This window comes from Anabrus simplex, chromosome 1 (genome assembly GCF_040414725.1).
Source record: "Anabrus simplex isolate iqAnaSimp1 chromosome 1, ASM4041472v1, whole genome shotgun sequence".
Lineage (NCBI taxonomy): Eukaryota > Metazoa > Arthropoda > Insecta > Orthoptera > Tettigoniidae > Anabrus > Anabrus simplex.
In genome coordinates, this window is record NC_090265.1 from 1,107,985,062 (window position 1) to 1,108,008,326 (window position 23,265).

A 23,265-nucleotide genomic window follows, 5' to 3' on the forward strand; every position below is an offset into this window, starting at 1 on the left:
AAAGATACACGCATTTTTGTTGGGGGAGGGAATCAACTTAAGGGGGTGTAAAGAGTTGAATTCTTTTTATGACGATACAAATAACAAGTGGACTTAAAACAATACACCGCTAAGGGATTTTGACTGGGAATGAGGATTGATGACAAAAATATACGTTTATATGAAACCGTTTGAATTACGAAGTTAAAATATCAAATGATATCCTAGGTGTGAAATAACGGAAGGTTTGAAACAAATTTAACCCCTTGAGAGAGTTAAATGTGGGTTAAGATCCGAAAACAAATATATTAATTCCTTCCTCCAAAACAGTTTAACGTACGAAGATAAAATTCCAAATAGCGTTATATATTTTAAATCCTCTGTGTGAAACAGGAAATATTTTAAACTTTCCACCGCTAAATTGTCAAATGAGGTTAGCTCCGTAAACTATATTATTCATCTCTCCAATACCGTTTGGCGTACAAACTTTTAATTTTGCGAGAAGGGTCTTCTTTTATGTCCTAGATATAAAATACCGTATACTTCAAAACATTTCTCCCCTAAGGGGTTTAGATGGTGGTTGACTCTCAAAAACACAATATCCATTCTTCCGAAACCGTTTCAGTCAAAAACATAACCGTTTTTTATGAAGGGTGGTCTTCTATATCCTAGATGTTAATAAATATTTCAAAACATTAACCACTTAAGAAATGTATTTATTTCTCCATTACGGTTCGACGTACAAAATCAAAATTTCACAGATAGGTCGCTTTTACGTTCTAGATGCTAAATCAGATATGGTTTAAAACATTAACATTCTTCCGTACGAGGTTCAAGTGAGTGGTAGATTATAAGGTAATTAATCATTCCCCCAAAATCGTTTGACGTACGAACTGAGAGCGTATCTTACAGGCTCAGCTGACAGTGGACTCTCCAAAATGTAAAACGTTGAATAGTTTCATTTTAAAGCCGTAGCGAATCACGAGTATCTTGCTATTTTTACTGTATATACATATAGATATATGAATACGTCAAAATATAAGGGGATCCAATAAAGAAACTTGGTGTAGAAGTTCGTGTAAACAGCATCCACTTGTTGCATCCTATCCATGAGATTATGAAATTATGAGAATTTTTGCCTGTGAGTAATTAAAATAATTACTTAACATTCTCTATTTAATCAAATTATTCGCAGGGAGAAAGCTCAATGGCGGGAACAGCCATCGCTTTGTTGCCTTCCTTCAATTTCCTTCTGAGTTGCTCTGGTACGGTACATGTTAGGCGTAATCCGTTACGCTGTGAATCGCCGGCAGCTTATCACTGTTGAAGAGGAGTCGTCAGTTGATTTATGTATGCGTTATAATATTCTTGTAATGTTCAGAAGTTGTTATTGAAGATTTTAATGCTATGGTGTGCAGCGATACATCACGACATGACTTGTACTGTTACAGAAATACGCTCTGATGTTTATCTGTGCTTGGTTTTTGTTATTTAGCTTTTGTTTCTTAAGCGCATTTTATTCTTCCATGTACATACCACTTTCTCACAACCGCATTAATTTTACCATCCTCTTCGTGGGCCGATATGACGGCACAGTAGTACCCGACGTTGCCTGGGAAAATTTATTAAATGTAGTTAACTGCGTCCCCCATCCCGAGCTTATAAAATATAACTGTTGTCTATTTTCTCCCAGTTTGCCTTGAACTTGAATACTGAGGTTTTGTATGTGCAGTAGTTAATCCATGTTGCTGTAAAAACCGAAAGAAGCCGTCTCCTCGTCATACGATTCTTATACCCTAGGTTTCACAAAAATAATTTGCAGTTTACTTTCTTTCTTCTTTTATTTTGAACTTAAGTGCTGAGTTTCACCAATATGCAGTATATGCCACGATTTTCCCGTGATGCTGTTGTGCAGAGCTGTGCGATTATGGCAACCTTGTTTTCATATAAACAATATTGTTTTCTTAACATGGAATGATCTATAGGGGTGGCCATGATCACGAGACACTCCCAGTCTCCCGCTAACTGTGGCCGGGAAACTGGCCCCAGGGCAGATTTCACAGCAACCATAATCCCTCTCCCCCTATCACTTTGCTACTATTGACCTGTTGTAAGTCTTGACGAAACACACAGTAATCAGTATACAACAGTTCATTATCACCGACAGAATCATTTAACCAATTTTCTAATCCATAAACACAATCTTTGTCTGACATAAATACAATCTTGTCGGGCCAGTGAATTGGTCGAAATAGTCCAGATCAATGGCGAGCCCTGATTTAAATCGCTTGGATTTTTATTTCTGGGTCAATATGAAGGAACTGGTGTACAGGACTGAAATCATGACCGAGAAAATCTCAGAAGGTGTCTATTTGATGCTGTAGCCTCAATAATGAACGACCTCACGACGTGTGAACGTGTACGAGGAAGATGACTTCGTCGCTGAGATGCACGAGTTCGGGCTTATGGTGGTCACATTGAACATTTCTCGTAAATTCTTTTTTCCATTTCTGATTCCTACTAATTTACTTCTGTTTGGAATTCCCTTAAGCAAATTGTAGTAACAATTGCTCATACAAAATAAGTAACTAATTTTTAAATGTAATGTTATGTTTGTTTACAAGTCACTGGGATGAAACTTTCCGTGCCGGGCTGAGTGGCTCGGGCGGCTGAGGCGCTGGCCTCCTGGACTGAACTTGGTAGGTTCTATCGTGGTTCAGTCCGGTGTTTTAAGAAGATGCTCTAGTACAAAAAAAATTGCAAACTGCTTTACGTCGCACCGACACAGATAGGTCTTATGGCGACGATCGGATAGGAAAGGGCTAGGAGTGGGAAGGAAGCGTCCGTGGCCTTAATTAAGGTACAGCCCCAGCATTTGCCTGGTGTGAAAATGTGAAACCACGGAAAACCATCTTCAGGGCTGCCGACAGTGGGGTTCGAATCCGCTCTCTCCCGAATACTGGATACTGGCCGCACTTCAGCGACTGCAGCTATCGAGCTCGGTGTGCTCTAGCACGTCACCTTCATGTCGGTAGATTTATTGGCACGTAAAAGAACTCCTGCAGGACAAAATTCCGGATCTCGGCGTCTCCGAAAACCGTCAGCAGTAGTTAGTGGAAGGTAAAAGACATTATTATTATTATTATTATTATTATTATTATTATTATTATTATTATTATTATTATTATTATTATTATTATTATTATTATTATTATTATTATTATTATTATTATTATTATTATTATATAATTCGCTGGGGCCATCAAGGACCACGTTAAGTCTTGTTGCATTTGACACTGAACTTGGCCTTCTTTAGAGCCCAAATTTCCCTCATTCTTTGTGAGTGGGCCTGTTTTGCGCTCCTCTGTTCAAGGGGCACCGTGTCTTCTCTTCGGTTGCTCGTCTCGGTTTAGCCCGTTCGTCAATATTTTCTTGCGGAAAACGATTTCTGTTAAGGGCGTCTTCAGCTGAGATATGTAGCAATTGCAGGTCTTCTTTGGTATTTCTAAACCAGGGAATTGTGGTTTTGGGGTTTGAAACAAAAAAGTGAAAGATTTCTTTAGTTAACTTTCTTCCGTCCATTCTTTTCAGATGACCGTAAAATCGTGCCCGTCTTTTTCTGATTGTGTCGGTAATTTTCTCTATTTTGCTGTAGACTTCCTCGTTGGATCTCTTTTAATGGATTCCATTTCTGTACTTTGATCCCAAGATTCCTCTCGCAATTTTGCGCTCTTTTTTCTCCAGTTCTTCAAGGAGACAGGGTTTCGGCTGCGTATAGAACTACTGACTTCAGAACTGTTTCATAGTGACGTATCTTGGTGTTTTGGGAAAGGCATTTTTTGTTGTAGATTGTGCGGGATGTTTGGTAGGCTATTTCCAGTTTGCGTACTCGCTCCTGAAGTGCTTCTTTGTCCAGTCCATTTTTCATGATGATCTCACCCAGGTATTTGAATTTGTCTACTCGGGTGATGTCCCCGTATTTTGTATGGAGTTTTGGTGGGGCCTCTTTGATGTTAGTCATTACTTCTGTTTTCTCAAACGATAGATGCAGACCAGTTTGTTCGGCAATTTCCTTTAACTTTCAACTTGAGCTCTAGCGGTATCTATGTCGTTTGAGAGAACAGCAATATCATCGGCAAATGCTAAGCAGTCCGTTGTGATCCCCATGGATTTGGTTCCTATTCTTAATGGACTGTAGTTGGTTTCCTGTAATCTCACCCACCAGGTTCTGATGATCTTTTCAAGAACGCAGTTGAAGAGTATCGGGGATAGCCCATCACCTTGTCGGACTCCTATTTTGATGTCAAAGGAATGCGAGAGACATCCGTGGAACTTCACTTTGGATTTTGTATCGGACAGGGTGGCTCTAATTAATGCCAGCAGTATCAAATCAACTCCAAATTCATTGAAGATGTTTAGCAGGACTTCCCGGTCAATTGAGTCGTACGCTTTCTTAAAATCCACAAATACAGACACATGCTGCTTGGACCTTAGTGTACAATATCTAATGATCGTTTTGAGATTTTGGATCTGTTCGGCTGTTGAGCGACCTTTTCTGAACCCTCCTTGGTATTCACCTATTTCATGTTCGACTTGTGCTTCCAAACGCTCCAGGATGGCAAGTGATAGAATTTTGTAAGTCACGGGTAGCAAAGATATTCCTCTGTAGTTGTTGATGTTCTTCGTGCTGCCTTTTTTGTGTAATGGATGAATCAAAGCTATTTTCCAATCTTCGGGTAGGATCTCCTTGCTCGAAGTTTCTTCTATTTGCTTTTGCAAGATATCAAGTGATTCCTCTGGGGCATATTTACATAGTTCTGCTACTACTGAGTCTTCCCCCAGCGCTTTGTTATTTTTGAGACGGGCAATCTGGCGCTTGATTTCATCTCTGTCGGGTGGTCTGGAATCTGGGTACCTGGGTAAGGGTTCCTTGAAACACACACCTTATTGTGCGTGTGACGGTCTATCTCCAGCCACATCGGACCACTACTTCTTAGTCAACACCACAATACACAGCAGCGACTCTTCCTCCAGACGTTGATCTCTCTTAGACAGACTGTAAGATCACAGTTTCTCTGGCTACGAAAATTCTTCGGAATATAGAAAGTATAAAAATGTTTATGCAAGATACTCAGCTTATTTTTTAACAGTCAAAATGATTAACAGTCTCATCTCTCTCTCCATATGTACACTAGTACATGTTAACTTGAGTTTTTTAAGTGCACCGTAACAGTGTTAATCCTTCACGTAAACTTTAGTAAAATAATTAATTTCTCTATACAGTTTATTTCCTATCAGTCTGGTTCAGTTTGGCTCATTCTTTGTTTGACATGAGCTCTGTTGTCTTCAGAGCAGAAATTTAAAGGCCTGCAGATTGCAAGGTAGCATGTGATCGGCACGGCGGATCCCCTTGAACGTTATTCTTGTTTTTCTAGACCGGGACCGCTACCTCACGGTCAGATAGCTCTTAAATAGTAATCACGTAGGCTGAGTGGACCTCGAACCAACCCTCAGATCCGGGTAAAATACCCTGACCTGGTCGAAAATAGAACCTGGGACCCCTGAGTAAGATTCAAGCACGTTGCCCCTACACCGCGGGGCGGGGAAATGTCTTGAACAGCTCCCCTTTTTCATGTAAGGGTAAAGTTACAGAAAATGAGCAACAGACATATGACAGAGTGGGACGTGGTAAGTAGCATATTTATTATATAATTATATGGATATTTTTAAACATAACTTTTGAAGTACGGTAGTGGAGATAACTATATTTTTTCACCAGATTAAGGTGGAAGGTATATTCCGTAAAGAAAAAATAAACTGAAAACACAATTCATGAAGGTGCATCTACCCTCTTAACAGTATTGTTATTTAAGCTCTATTCGTTTATAGTATTGTACCGGGCTTGCTTCCGGGAGATAATGGGTTCGATCTTACTGTCGGCAGCCCTGAAGATGGTTTTCTGTGGTTTCTCGTTTTTACACCAGGAAAATGCTGGGACTGTGCCTTAATTAAGGCCACGACCGCTTCCTTCTAACTCCTAGGCCTTTCCTATCCCATCGTCGCCATAAAACCTATCAGTGTCGGTGCGACGTAAAGCCACTAGCAAAACAAGTATAAATTGTGTTCAATTGACTTGAGACCCTACCGAGCGAGTTGGTTGTGCGGTTTGGGTCACATAGTTGTGAACTTGCATTCGGTGGGTAACGGGTTGGAACCCCACTGCCGCAGTTCTGAAGATGATTTTCCGTGGTTTTCCATTTTCACACCAGTAAAATGTCGAACTGTACCTTAATTGAGACCACGTTCTCTTCTTTCTCATTCCTAGCTGTGCCCTACTCCACTGCACCCTAAAACGTATCTGTGTCTGTGTGATGTGAACAAATAGCAAAAAGACCTGAAAACTTTTTTTAGATTCCCACTAAGAATAGGTGACATTCCGAAATATCGAAGACGGATATCCATAGCTAGTGTATATATAGTATATGCCTACATGCATGAGCAGGTATATTAATAATAGTATGTGTTCAACTTTCTCTCGACCAAATCTTAATAACGCCGAGTGCGGGAATTTGGCTCCGAAATTCGACCAATATGTACATTGACATTCTTCCCTCTTATTTCAACATTCAAAAACGCCAACCGAATGGCTGCACAGGTACTCCATCCTGTAACAGTCAGCGATGGAGGCGAGCAACTAACCAATTATTATTATTCTCAACTACAGTAGTCGAATAGCATCATTCTGAAACCTGTACGTCTGATGAGAAGAATGTCATGTAACTACGAACTTGAGTAATTTGTTTTGTTTCCTCATGTGCTGATTATGGTTGTTTTGGTTATAATTTGAGTAATCATGTATTTATATTATGAGAGGTCTCGTGGAGGTCAATCTCACCTTGGTAAAGGGGAAAGGAAGGGTGTGTATCTTACACTCAGCCGGCAAACATCTGCACGTGACGGCAAACTAATGGAGACCTGCATCCTGCTGAGAGCCGGAAAAGCTTCATTTTTCTCGTCTTCTCTATATTCGAATGTGAATGTGAGTTGTGTTGAGCTCCCCCCACACACCTCTCCTTCTCCTCACACAAATAAACCGTTTACAAAAGACATGATGGATCGCGTGAAACCACTCATACGACGTGCCAAACGCATCACATTGCTAGCTAGTTAGCTAACTCGTCAGAATAGACAGCCTTACAGAAAGAAACAAATGCATCCTTATGAAATGTTTCAGAAAGTTCAAAATATCTAATGGGATTGTAAAAATGAACATAATTTTCTCTTGAAACCGGCATCAATTCATATGCAGGGCTGTTTTCATGCTTGGTCTTCGGAAGGACATGCAATAGGCCCAACCATCTGTTTCGAGTAACATAGAAGCCAGCCTGAAGAGGTGAACGACAAAACAGTGTCTACGTATATTTGAAGGCACGATCCCATTCTACTAAGACAAGTGCCATCTTCTGATCGGAGGAAAGGGAACGATTCCACTTTGGAGGTCTTTACACTGTGTAATATACTGGATTTAATATTGCCAAACGTACATTCACGTTTACTATTCTGGTAAGCTGTCCTTGTATTATTATTATTATTATTATTATTATTATTATTATTATTATTATTATTATTATTATTATTATCACTACCTATTGTATATCGCCTCTGTAAAACAATATTTCCCAGTTATCTCAGTTGACATTTTATTTCTATGAGCTATTATTACGTGTTCAGCCGGCCATGCCAGAACTACTCGTCATTTACGCCCGGTGCTCTGTTATCCAGTTCTGTCGTCAGTACAGGAGTTATGCTTTTAGCTTTTTTACGGCTAACGGTCCCTCGAATTCAGATCGTGTCTGCGTGTTCGTTAATACTCAGAAAGGACTGAAGACTTGTTGTGTAGAATAATTTTATTACAAGAAGAAAGGTCCGGTTATTGTATGCAAAGTATTGATATGGTCTGCTTATAAAATAAGACCAGCAGCGTATCACGTTTGTGACCGTCGTCAACTGTACAGAACAGTAAAGCATTTGCCTGGTGTGAAAATGGGAAACCACGGAAAACCCCATTCAGGGCTGTAAACAATAGAATTCAAACGCACTATCTCCCGCGTGAAAGCTCACAGCTGCGCGTCCTAACGCACTGCCAACTCGCCCGGTGGTGCGAATTTCAAATAAAGGATAGTGCTCTATTGTTCTGCAACAGCAGAAGAAAAGAGTAAGTTATGAACATTTCTTCCATCATTCAACAATAATATTAATAATGAAAAAATGAAATGAAATGTATGGCTTTTAGTGCCGGGATATCCCAGGACGGGTTCGGCTCGCCAGGTGCAGGTCTTTCTATTTGAAGTCCGTAGGCGACCTGCGCGTCGTGATGAGGATGAAATTATGATGAAGAAAACACATACACCCAGCACTCGTGCCATTAGAATTAACCAATCAAGGTTAAAATTAAGGTTAAAATAATTTGAAAAAATACCTGCTGAAGAAATAACAAAATGCCATTGCTATACGTGGCTAACCGCAAGGGCGAAGGCTTGAGGGCAGTACTGTAAAGACGCGTATGCGGATATAGTGACATTGTATATTCCCTCCACTCTAGAGAGAACATGTGATCATTTTTTCCTTGTTTGGTGTATATTAGCAATAACTGAGTGCAGGGAGGGTCTAGTGTTTTAGTGGCATGTGGAGGATGCAGTGTGCAGTGTACATACATTCGTGTCCTAGTATCGGTAATGTTTAAATAGTGTAACATTTTAAGTGAAGGGATTGTTCAACGTAAAGCACTAAGCACCTGTAGATGAAGTAAGTTGTAGGCTACTAATTTTTATGGCTGGACTTGTTCTATTGTAAACAATTACCGGTACTCTGATACTCTGAATATTTGTTGCAAGTATAAAATGAATACAGTGCGTTATCTTCTACGTGGCCCATTTCTTACGCTTAAATTAAGACAGTAGCTGCTCATCGGCCTGATTTGAATATTCTAACTGAAGTTAATGGCTCAACACGAGTTTACAGAAGAACATTTTAAAAGGAATGATGAAACAAGTACGGTATATAGTAAGTGACTGTGGGTGTGATACAATAAATGCACCTTTATTTTTCTCTTGTTCTGTTCGGTGGTGATATTGCACGGACAAAAACTTGGGACACTTAAGCGATTAAGTGAAAAATCACGAATGTTGGCAGAATTTTGTTTAAAAAATGAACTTGGCCGCGATATGAAAAGATAGTACTCGTATAATGATTCAGCTTAACGGGAGACACAGACTGGAAATTCAGTGCAAAAATGAGGTGGTTGAAAATAACTGATACATTCTGTCAAGGCTAATATATTGCATGGTGCTTTCGATCCGATAGTGAGAGGTCACGATAAATTACAAGATTCTGATAACCCAGCAGTGTTTCGCGGTTTACTGGATTTCATACAGGATTTCGACAGCAACATAAAAGTACTTGATGATGCAACTATTTTAAAAGGAACTGCGACAACAGTACAAAATGACCTTTTACAGTGCATGTTGGATGTCTTCAGAGACCAGATCCGAGAAGGAATTAAGGGGGAAGATTTTTCAGCGGTACAATGAGATGAAACCACCGATGTTTCTGCTCGTTTCGAAATGACAGTTGTGTATCGCTATGTTGTAAATGGTGGACCAGCTGAACGATTTTGGGGGTCTTGAATCTCCTGAATCCCCCGAATCACTTATCACAGAGCCCATAAAATAATTAAAGTGTCCGTGAAGAAGAAAACTCTGAGAAACTGATAGCCACCGGCTACGATGGCTCTGCAGTTATGAATGGAAGCTTTAACGGAGTCCAGGCACAAATAAGGGAATACTTTCCATGAGCCTAAAACTGTATGTTCATTGCTGTGCTCACCAACTCGCGTAATTTGGGGATGGAGAAGGCAGTCTCAATGAATAGGCACGTAAATTGTTTCTGGCTAATCTTTCAGGCTTACCACTATTTTTCTGTAACTCGTCAAAACGAACCCAAATTTTAGATCAAGATATGGAGAAACGTCCTCCAAGAAGTGTTCCGACTCGATGGAATTATAACACCCGGACCGCTGCCGTCGTCTTCGGAAACAAGGAAACTGATCAAATGTTTCGAAGAATTGAAGGAAATCAGACCAATTGACTCAGTCACGTTGCGTGAATTTGATGGCCACATTCGTAGCTTAGAACATCCAGCTTTCATACATTGACTTTCTGTTTTTCACAAACTTTATCCTCCACGTTGAACTTCTGTTCAAACAAATGCAGAAAATGAAAAAGGACTCCATTGAAGTTCGTAAAGATGTCTCTGATTTTTAGTTTCATATGAGGAAAGTTGGAGAAAGCATTGCTAAAATTCCGATTCTAACTTCTCAGACGAGAGAAGGACACAAAATGACTGCTGCTGCAAGGAAAGCGTGCGGCATCATTTCTGTCCAAACTGAAGAACGCTTTATATTCTCCGATCACCTGAGAGTGGCTAAAGAGTTATTCTCATTGTTCAGCAAGATATTTTTCCCGAACAAGACCGCAAACTACTTGCCAGCACTTATCCACAACGAAACGCGAATCTGCTTCTCTCCGAACATAAGAAAAGTGATTTGTCATATACATGGAGCCATCGTATCTTGGAGCTTTTCACAAAAAATAATTTAGAGGACACTTTTCCTGAAGTAGTAAAACTACTGAAAATTATAACTACGCCTATGGCTACAGCAGGAGCAAAGAGATGCTTTTCAACGCTGAAGAGGATTAAGACATTCCACGGAATTCCATGGGTCAAGATCGTCTCAGAGCGTTGGCAATGCGAACGATCGAAAAACGCCTTGTTAGCGAAATTAAGGAGTTTGGTTTTCAGGTTATCGTATATTTGCATTCATGTCGGTTTACCTGTTGTTGTTGTTTGAGTCATCCGTCCATAGACTGGTTTGATGCAGCCTTCCATGCCACCCTATCCTGTGCTAAACTTTTCATTTCTACGTAACTGCTGCATCCTACATCTGCTCTAATGTACTTGTCATATTTATACATTGGTCTACCCCTACCGTTCTCACCGCTTACTCTTCCTTCAAAAACCAACTGCACAAGTCCTGGGTGTCTTAAGATGTGGCCTATCATTCTATCTCTTCTTCTCGTCAAATTTAGCCAAATCGATCTCCTCTCATTAATTCGATTTTGTTTCTCGTCATTCGTGATTCGATCTATCCATGTGAGTGCTCACCCTGGAGATACTGGGTTCGAATCCCACTGTCGGTGGCCCTGAAGATGGTTTTCCGTGGTTTCCCATTTTCACACCGGGCAAATGCTGGGCGTGAATCTTAATTAAGACCTCGGCCGCTTCCTTCCCACTCTTAGCCGTTTCCTATCCCATCGTCGCCATAAGACCTATCTGTGTCGGTGTGACGTAAAGCAAATTGTAAAAATAACAAAGAAAACGATCTATCCATCTCACTTTCAGCATTTTTCTGTAACACCACATTTCGAAAGCTTCTCTTCTCTTTCTTTCTGAGCTCCTTATCGTCCATGTTTCACTTCCATACAATGCCATCCTCCAGACGAAAGACTTCCTAAACGTTTCTAATTCCTATATCAATGTTTGAAATGAGCAAATTTATTTTCTTAAGAAAGGCCTTCTTTGCTTGTGCTAGTCTGCATTTTATGTCCTCCTTACTTCTGCCACCGTTAGTTATTTTACTACCCAAATAACAATATTCATCTGCTTCCTTCAAGCCTTAATTTCCTAATTTCATATGTACTACATCACCCGACTTCGTTTGACTGCACTCCATTACTTTTGTTTTGGACTTATTTATTTCCATCTTGTACTCCTTACCCAAGACTTAGCCCATTCAATTCAGCGATTTCTCCACATCTTCTGCAGTATCAGATAAAATAACAATATCATCAGCAAATCTCAGGGTTTTGATTTTCTCTCCTTTGATTTTGATTCCCTTCCCAAATTCCTCTTTGATTACCTTTACTACCTGTTCTATATAAACATTGAAAATTAGAGGGAACAAACTGCAACTTTGCTTCACTCCTTTCTAGATTGCTGCTTCTTTTTCAAAGTCCTCGATTCTTATCACTGCAGATTGATTTTTATACAGATTGTAGATAATTCTTCGTTCTCGGTATCTGATCCCGATCACCTTCAGAATCTCAAATAGCTTGGTCCAGTCAACATTATCGAATCCCTTTTCAAGATCTACGAACGCCATGTATGTGGGCTTGTCCTTCTTAATTCGATCCTCCAAGATCAGACGTAAAGTCAGGATTGCTTCACGTGTTCCTACATTTCTTCTGAAGCCAAATAAATCTTCTCCCAAATCAGTTTCAATTTGTCTTTCCATACATGTTAAAATTTTTCAGGCGTGAGATACTAAGCTAAAGGTGCGGTAGATTTCACACTTGTCAGCACTGGCTTTCTTGGGAATAGGTATAACAACATTCTGCCGAAAATCGGATGGCACTTCTCTTGTCTCATACATCTTACACACTAAATGGAATAACCTTGTCATGCTGGTTTCTCCTAAGGCAGTCAGCAATTCAGAGGAAATGTCATCAATTCCAGGTGCCTTCTTCCTATTTAGGTCTCTCAAAGCTCTGTCAAATTCTGACCTCAAAATGGGTCCCCCATTTCATCACCATCAACAGCCTCTTCTTGTTCCAGAACCATATAATCTACATCTTTACCCTGATACAACTGTTGGATATGTTCCTGCCATCTTTCTGCCTTGTCTTCTTTCCCTAGAAGTGGTTTTCCATCTGAGCTCTTAATATTCATACACCTAGTTTTCCTTTCTCCAACGGTTTCCTTGATTTTCCTGTATGCATCATCTACCTTTCCTAGCACCATACAACTTTCAACACCCTTGCACTTCTCCTTTAGCCATCTTTCCTTAGCTGTCCTGCATTTTCTACCCACTTCATTCCTTAATCGCCTGTATTCTTTTTTGCCCTCTTCACTTTTTTTGCATTCTTGTACTTTCGTCGTTCTTCTATCAAGTCTAGTATCTTCTGAGTTATCCAGTGATTCTTAGGTAATCTTTCCTTTCTTCATATCATTTCTTCAGCAGCCCTAGAGACCTCATTCTTTAACCCCCTGTAGGTGGGGGACGCAGATGAAGATTAAACCCACGGTATCTCCTGCCTGTCGTAAGTGGTAACTAAAAGAGGTCCCAGGATCTCTCAACTTGCGAGCGTGGGTTGGCGACCACGGGGCCTTAGCTGAGTCCTGACATTGCTTCCACTTACTTGTGCCAGGCATCTTACTTTCACCTATCTTTTCCGACGTCCCTTGGTCAACTCTTGTTCTTTACCGAGCCCGACGGTATTAGAGCATTTGAGGCCTAGGGAGTCTTTCATTTACACGCCCTTCGTGGCCTTGCCTTTCTTTGTCTGGTAGTTCATTTTCCAAAGTGTCGGATACCTTCTTTTCCCCCCTCTCTCTCTACCCCCTGTGGGTGGAGAACTCAGACGTAGACTACACCCACGGTATCCCCTGCCTGTCGTAAGAGACGACTAAAAGGGGCGACCAAGGTGTGATGAGTGATGACATTAGAACCATGAGATTACTTGTGATTAGTACCATTCGTGCGGAACACCATGGGTCGACGTTACTTGCGACTAGTACCATATTGCGAGGGTCTCCGTTATAACAGGAGCAGTACTCTGTGCGGAACATTATGGGTCTGAGTGTAGCTTGTGAAAGAGGTCGTCGTGTGTATTCCACTGGTCCGTTCCACTGTGTTCAGTATGGTCTGCGTTACCTATGAGTAGTACCACCTTATGTGCAACACAATGGGTCTACGTTGCCTGCGTTGTCAATGCGAAAGTAACTGAGGTATAAGCGATGCTAGTAATGCCATTCCTTATGCAGCCAGTCCCTCTTATGATTGGTGTGAAAATGTTGCTCATAGGGTCAGTTGTTGCATGCATTTCAGTGGGCTTGGCAGACATATGTAATAGCAACTTCTGGCTTGATGAGGAAAGCAACGGGAAACTACCTCACTCCTCATTTTCCTAATACGCCTCTTCAATGATGCCTAGACCATCTATGACAGCTGATGGCGGAGCTGTAGAGGATCCAACCAGCCTTCTTTCATACATACATACATGGCTTATACTGTTTTACCGTACCGACTATGAAAATAAAATTCATGAATTTAGATTTTCGTTACTTAGTCAAAGTCGAGCATTGCTAGCATGGAAATAATGTTCAATCGTGTTAAATGGCAATGGATTTTGTTATGATTGTCTTAAGGTGTAAAACAGCGTGGCCACTGGTTCATATTGACAAGGAAATTTGTGAAGATGATTATAAAAATTATTACAAATCGTAAAGGAAAGCGAGTTATGAAAGAAGATGCCCTAATATCACAGAGTCGGAAGGAAATTAAATGTGAAGGCCTACAATAACGAAAGCTCACAAAATTGATCAACAATAACATTACATTGACCATTGTTTGTTGTGATGTGCTTTGTCTCTTCTGCTGCCACTCATTTCCAATACCTGGGCTGATTGCAGCGTACCGAGTAAAACTGCCTGCCTGAACAATGGCGGGAAGTAGTTGGGGAGTTAGATAACTTTCTTTTTTTAGCATTCCATTCCTTTGGTTCATAAATTTTCTGGTAACTACTGGTACGTGACACACTGGTTCATCACAGTACTCCAGCTATTCGATCCCTGCTCTGAGGCGCTAATTAGAATTAGCAGTGAATATACTTAACGGAACACGGCACAGGAGTATTCACCGCTGTCTGCGGCATGGTCATTCCAGCTCTGGAATTTGTGACTGTTAGAAAGGCAGCGTAGTATTTTGTTCGTCAAAAGTGAGAAAATATTCCGTTTTCCATTTGATCGAGCATTTCATATGATAGCATTGCCTTTAACCGCGACATTCCAGTCGGTTAATATTGTATTTTGACAAGAACACTGACGTCATTGCAATGACCTGTGTCTAGTTCACTTACGTCTAGCTGCTGACAAGTGTGGTGCTTGCATCGTTGGAAATCGGGAACATTCGGTCAAACTCGTTACTGGCCCCGCGCTTTCTTTGTGGTAAAATGAAATGGCGTATGGCTTTTAGTGCCGGGAGTGTCCGAGGACATGTTCGGCTCGCCAGATGCAGGTCTTTCGATTTGACACCGTAGGCGACCTGCGCGTCATGATGAGGATGAAATGATGATGAAGACAACACATACACCCAGCCCCCGTGCCAGCGAAATTAACCAATGATGGTTAAAATTCCCGACCCTGCTGAGAATCGAACCCGGGACCCCTGTGACCAAAGGCCAGCACGGCAACCATTTAGCCATGGAGCCGGAATTTCTTTGTGGTGATGAACGGTGATAGTTTCGGCTGCAGTCGGGTAAGTTCGGCTGGCAAGTGTGGTGCTTGCATCGTTCAAAATCGGCAATATTCGGAGCCCTGATGCTAGTTTCGGCTGCGTAAGTGGGTGTTCTGTTTATCAGCTGCATTCGCGCCAATATTGTTACATAGTTTTCTGAGTTTTGTCTCTCATGTGTAGTTGATGATTAGTTTTCTCTTGTATCTCGTGTGTGGGTTATGATGCTGTTTTCTGCTACGTATACACTTGACGTGTACAGTTGATTAGTTAGTTTTCTCAGCTTTTGCCTGTATTATGTGAGTGAAGATTTAATTAGAATAATACTGCTGCTATTTATGCTGCTGTGTGAATATTAACGTGCTATTGGTACTTATATTTTAGGGTAGATATCCTTTTAAAACAAAATATTTAATGAAAACATGGATCGCTTTGCATGCAGTCATTGCGCTAGGAATTTCAGTCATAATAAAACTTTGGTGAAGCATATAAAGCTGAAGCATTCAGGTTCGAGTACACAGTTCATCTGCAATTTATCCGATTTTAGAACCGACTCGAAATTTTCCTTGACGCGTCATTTGAAAGGGAAACACTCAACACCAAGGTCAGAAAGTAATTGTAATGTCGAGTGTCCACTGTGTAACGGGACTCGCGGTACAAAAATGATATCATACAGCACTACACATCAGAGCACAAGATATCAATCGTGAATACAACTATCAAATTTTCGAGTGAAGAGGAGTTCTATACATGGAAAAGTTAAGCCGAAAAAGAAGAAGTCTGTTAGTTTGTAGTATTGCGGTCAAAATATGTTAATAAGAAAGAAGGGTGTGCAAAAATGTCATTTAGATGTCATCGAGATGGTACCTTTAAGACTGAAAACAAAAATATACGCCACTGTTAAATGTTAGGGAGCAACAAGATTAATGGACATTGTCCCGCAGAAATGTATGTAAGCTTTCATTCATCAGGAGAAGTAACAGTTTTGTACTGTAAAACTCACGTAGGTCATCAACCAGAGTTGAATCACAAGCAGCAAAAACTGACATTGCAGCCAAGATTGCAATGCAGGGTCCATTCAATAAAATACTAGATGATATTTGAGATTCCTTGGGTGGCTCAGGGCTAGAACGTATCCACATACTCACTAGAAAGGATCTTTCTAACGTAGAGCAGCAGTACAGTTTAAAATCACCCGCAGTTCGACTCAAAAATGACTGTACGTCCGTCGAATCGTGGATTAATGAGATGGAGATTGCTGGTGATGTCGGGATGTTTTACAAGCCACAGGGCATTTTTTAGAAACCCATCCTCAACTACAAGCTGATGACTTCATTTTTATTATGATGAATGAAGCACAGAGGGAAATGCTTCGGCATTGTCAACGATTGTGTATGCTCCGATGGCACTCATGGCCTCAGCAATTACGGATATGAACTTACAACTCTTCTCATTCTAGATGATCTTTCTCAGGGATTTCCATGCGTTTTTATGTTTTCAAGTAGAAGTGACACATGTGTTATGACACTGTTCTTATCTGTTATAAGAAATGCACTGTCAGGAGCCCTGCAACCTTGAGTATTTATGTCACATGTGGCAGAAATGTATTTTAATGTTTTGTCTGCGGTAATGCTACCTATTTGCGCCTATTTGTACGTGGCATGTTGATCACGCCTGGTGAATTTCAAATTCCGTGCCCACGTGGTTTGGACCTGACAGCTGTGAAAAAAAGCACGTGGATTTAAAATTGACCGCCACCACGTGCATAAGGTGGCAGCAATGAGGTTGGGGTCTCTCAAGATAGCAGCAGTGAGGTTAGCGATGTTCTGTTGTTTAAAATTCCGCACCCACGTGGTTAAAGATGACAGCTGTCATCTTGACACCTGTCAAAAGAGCACGTGGCCAAGCACGTGGCTTTGTTTACAAACAATAGCACGTGGTCATTACGTCATCGTCACGTAACAGGGCTGCCGACAATGGGGTTTGCCCTACTATCTTCCGAATACTGGAGAGTGGCCGCACTTAAGCGACTGCCGCTAACGAGCTCGGTTTTATTATATTTAAAATACTCATACCGAGCAAGTAAATTTGCGGTTTGGATCACGTAACTGTCAGCTTGCATTTGGGCGATAGTGGGCTCGAACCCCATTATTATAATAGTAAATAATAATAAATTTGTCTTGAACGTATAATGAATTATGCTGAGGTAGCGTATGATCATCAAGTAGTAAAGGAAAAACAGTGTATTTGAATATAATGATAAATAATAATAATCCTACGTCAGAGTTTTTAAGGAAAGATTTGTAATTATCCGCGAGATTGAGATGTAGAAGCAAAAATCTATTGTGTAGGCAATCATATTTTGATTATAGAAATACTAATGCCGTACTACTGGTAAATATGGACTCCATTGCAAACTTGCAGGAAATGTAACAAATGATATGTATACGATAAAGAGATCGAAGTGAAAGACGGAAAATACGATCAAGATTGTAAAATGATATTCCTAGTGTAATTAATAGGTAAAACGCGAGAATAGTGGCTGGAACAGCCGGGTCGTGAAAAAAATAAGTGAAAATCGTCTTCAAGGTATAGAAGACGACAAGTTAATGTAATATACAGTAATTAGCTCGATGAATATGAGCTCAAATCTACGTGGATATGAAATGAAAATAATAAGAGATGTTGAATACGCCAGTCATTTGCAGGGATAACAAGGTATAATAAGAAGGAATGACAGATTAAGTCATTATTTCTGAGACGAAGGTGCTCGTAGATATTATGGTACAAACAAACTGAACTAATGAAGAGATAAGATCAATAAGCAAGATAGCAATGAGATAGAAATTATGTGATGTTGATTATATTATTAAATACTGAGACTAATATAGTAAAAAGTAATAGGATACTATTTTATGGACTGATTGCCGACACTAGAACCGCAGTATGAATAAATATTAATAGTAATTTTATAACCGTGTGAGTGAACATATTATAAAGCGTGATCTAATTTGTGTTGTATTTGACGTGGTAACTTGTGAAATTTATCATTAGCCATAAAAGTAAATATTTAATTAAGCGATCTAAATTAACATACTCATGAAAATATGGAGAAGGAGTTACAGGTATTGAGGCGTTATTGTGCAAAATATATTAATAATGTGATATAATTTGCACAATCAACTGTCTACGCGACATATGTTTAAATCGTGTGCATTTATCGGAACAAGTAACCTTTTGTGAAATATGCATTCTGCTATTCAACTCTGCATTCTCGGCAATGTGCCTGTATACTGATCTGTGATATTACCATAATCTATTTCAGACTGGAATCCAAAACTATTTGACGAATTGGATGACTAAAATACATATCTGGTGGACTCTGATAATTTTAGTGCATGGGCGCATTGGACATTTAATCTGCTTGTAAACTACTCATTGTATGTATGGCTATTAGGACATGAGAGCACCTAATTATCCTGCAAGTTTTATCTGGCGTGTATGATCGTACTGTAGACAGCAACTTGCATTCCTACGCCATCTGTGTGCGTATATTGCAACTAGAGTGTGTTTCCACAGTGCCCGCCAGGACGTGCACCGAGAATAGACTGTGTTGCTTCTGGCGGCGGATAGTGAAGTGTGTCTGTCTACCCTTGGATCTGCTTGGAAACGGACGGTTCTACAGAAAATGGAGCGCTTAGCGGCTCCTAAAATAATGGACCTCCCGTCTGGTGCTGGTTAAGAGGGGATACATATATCCCAGCAAAGGGAATGGTATTTTGTTTAACCTTTTCATCATATTAGTATAATGTAGATATGTAGTTTTTGTTTTATTTTTTACTTGTGAAGTGGTAGTGTTGGGTCAAATACGAGGTAAGTTATCTAGGCATATGGCCTCCTTGTAAATACGTTTTATGAATTATTTCTGTTAAAATTATCAATCAATCAATACTGATCTGCATTTAGGGCAGTCGCCCAGGTGGCAGATTCCCTATCTGTTGTTTTCCTAGCCTTTTCCGAAATGATTTCAAAGAAATTGGAAATTTATTGAACATCTCCCTTGGTAAGTTATTCCAATCCCTAACTCCCCTTCATATAAATGAATATTCGCCCCAGTTTGTCCTCTTGAATTCCAACTTTATCTTCATATTGTGATCTTTCCTACTTTTATAAACGCCATTCAAACTTATTCGTCTACTAATGTCATTCCACGCCATCTCTCCGCTGACAGCTTGGAATATACCACTTAGTCGAGCAGCTCTTCTTCTTTCTCTCAATTCCTTCCAATCCAAACTTTGCAACATTTTTGTAACGCAACTCTTTTGCCGGAAATCACCCAGAAAATATCGAGCTGCTTTTCTTGGGATTTTTCCCAATTCTTGAATCAGGTAATCCTGGTGAGGATCCCATACACTGGAACCATACTCTAGTTAGGGTCTTACCAGAGACTTATATGCCCTCTCCTTTACATCCTTACTACAACCCCTAAACACCCTCATAACCATGTGCAGAGATCTGTACCCTTTATTTAAAATCCCAGTTATGTGATTACCCCTTGAAGGTCTTTCCTTATATTAACACCTATATACTTACCATGATCCCCAACAGGAACTTTCACCCATCAACGCAGTAATTAAAACTGAGAGGACTTTTCCTATTTGTGAAACTCACAACCTGACTTTTAACCCCGTTTATCAACATACCATTGCCTGCTGTCCATCTCACAACATTATCGAGGTCACGTTGCAGTTGCTCACAATCTTGTAAATTATTTATTACTCTATACAGAATAACATCATCCGCAAAAAGCCTTACCTCCGATTCCACTCCTTTACTCATATCATTTATATATATAAGAAAACATAAAGGTCCGATAATACTGCCTTGAGGAATTCCCCTCTTAATTATTACAGGGTCAGACAAAGCTTCATCTACTCTAATTCTCTGAGATCTATTTTCTAGAAATATAGCATATAGCATATTTTTGCCAGTAGTCTCCCATGATCCACCCTATCAAATGCTTTAGACAGGTCAATCGCGATACAGTCCATTTGACTTCCAGAATCCTTGATATCTGCTATATCCTGCTGGAATCCTACAAGTTGAGTTTCAGTGGAATAACCTTTCCTAAAACCGAAATGCCTTCTACCTTACCAGTTATTAATTTCACAAACATGTCTAATATAATCAGAAAGAATGCCTTCCCAAAGCTTACATACAACGCATGTCAAACTTACTGGCCTGTAATTTTTAGCTTTATGTCTATCAAACTTTCCTTTATACACAGGGGCTACAATAGCAACTTTCCATTCATCTGGTATAGCTCCTCCGACCAAACAATAATCAAATAAGTACCTCAGATATGGTACTATATCCCCACCCATGTCTTTAGTACATCCCCAGATATCTGATCAATTCCAGCCGCTTTTCTAGTTTTCAACTTTTGTATCTTATTGTAAATGTCATTTTATCATATGTAAATTTTAATACTTCATTGGCCTTAGTCTCCTCCTCTATCTCGACATTTTCCTTGTAACCAACAATCTTTACATACTGCTGACTGAATACTTCTGCCTTTTGAAGATCCTCACATACACACTCCCTTTGTTCATTAATTATTCCTGGAATGTCCTTCTTGGAACCTGTTTCTGCCTTAAAATACCTATACATACCCTTCCCTTTTTCACTAAAATTTGTATGACTGCCAATTATGCTTGCCATCATGTTATCCTTAGCTGCCTTCTTTGCTAGATTCAATTTTCTAGTAAGTTCCTTCAATTTCTCCTTACTTCCACAGCCATTTCTAACTCTATTTCTTTCCAGTCTGCACCGCCTTCTTAGTCTCTTTATTTCTCTATTATAATAAGGTTTGTCTTTACCATTCCTTACCTCCCTTAAAGGTACAAACCTGTTTTTGCATTCCTCAACAATTTCTTTAAACCCATCCCAGAGTCTGTTTACATTTTTATTTACCGTCTTCCACCGATCACAGTTACTTTTTAGAAACTGCCACATGCCTGCTTTATCAGCCACATGGTACTGCCTAATAGTCCTACTTTTAAGACCTTCCTTTCTATAACATTTATTTTTGACTACGACAAAAATAGCTTCATGATCACTAATACCATCTATTACTTCAGTTACCCTATAGAGCTCATCTGGTTTTATCAGCACCACATCCAGGATATTTTTCCCTCTGGTTGGTTCCAACACTTTCTGAATCAGCTGTCCTTCCCATATTAACTTATTTGCCATTTGTTGGTCATGCTTCCTGTCGTTCGCATTTCCTTCCCAACTGACATCTGGCAAATTCAGATCTCCCGCTACAATCACATTTCTTTCCATGTCGTTTCCCACATAGCCGACTATCCTATCAAATAATTCCGAATCCGCGTCAGTGCTACCCTTTCCCGATCTGTACACTCCAAATATATCAAGTTGCCTATTATCTTTAAAAATGAGCCCTACACCTAGAATTTCATGTATCTCATCTTTCACTTCTTCGTAGCTTACAAATTCTCCTTTCACCAGAATGAATACTACCGCCCCCCCGCGCCATTCCTATCCTATCTTTACGATACACACTCCAGTGCCGTGAGAAAATTCCTGAATCCATTATATCATTTCTCAGCCATGATTTAACTGCTATTACAATATCTGGTAAATATATATCTATTACATTAATTCTCTTCCTTTCTTTACAATACTTCTACAGTTCAACACTAACAATTTTATGTCATCCCCACTTGATTTCCAGTTCCCTGTTCCTTTATCACCGCTCCCTAGGCCACCATGTTTCCCTGAATGTACCTCCCTATTACACTTCCAAACAAATTTCCTAACTTTTACGTACCACTGCGGTTTAAGTGAAGGCCATCTGAGTGCAGATCCCTATCTCCTACCCACCCATTCAGATCTAGAAATTTCACCCCCAGTTTCCCACATACCCACTCCATAGTCTCATTTAAGTCCCCAATCATCCTCCAGTCAGTATCCCTCCTACACAGTATTCCACTAATAACAATCTCCGCTTTCTTAAACTTCACCCGTGCTGCATTTACCAGATCCCACATATCTCCAACTATGTTGGTACTTATAGCAGCTTGCCTTACGTTCTTAGTACCAACGTGAAACACTACCACCTTCTACTTCCCCTCCTCCCCCTCTTTCCTCAACATCTGCCCCAACCTAATTCCTGGATAACATTCTACTTTGGTTCACTTTCCTCCACACACTTTCCCCACGCGTCTAACGATGGAATCCCCCATGACCAGAGCCTCAACCCTACCCGCCTCATTTGATCCCCTCCCCTCCTGGTCAGCCCTATCTTTCCTGATAGCTGTAGAAGCTACTTCTTCCTCCCTTTTCTCCTTCCCATGACCCTGTTCCACCAGTCTTTTCCTATCTTTTACTCCACATTTCCTTTTCCTACCTTTTCCCTTCCTCCTACTACCACACATCTCAGCAACAGTTCCCTGTCCCTCATCTTCTCTCTGTTGTTCTACCTGGAATGACTCGTACCGATTTCGCACAGACACCTGTCCTGAATTCTGATCCTGAATAGAGCCCTTAGCCTGCAATCTCCTTCCCCTTAGAACATTATACCACCTGTCTTCTACAACTCTCCCCTTTCCTTCCCCTCCCTCTTGTACACCTACTGTAACCTGTACATTGTTTGAGGGAGTCCTATCTTCCTTCCTGTCTTCTGCGAGAACCCTAATTATCTCCCTCAAACTCTCCAACTCCTCCCTCATACCCCTCAATGCCTCGACACACCCACAGTTCGTACACTCGCGCTCCTTAGCCATTCTTATGGAAAAAATGAAAATAAAAATAAAATAACTTATTTGCAAAAAATAAAAAGACGGATGGATATATTGTCTGGGATAGTACTCAAAGATCACACAACAATACGGTAATTACTATACGACTACACT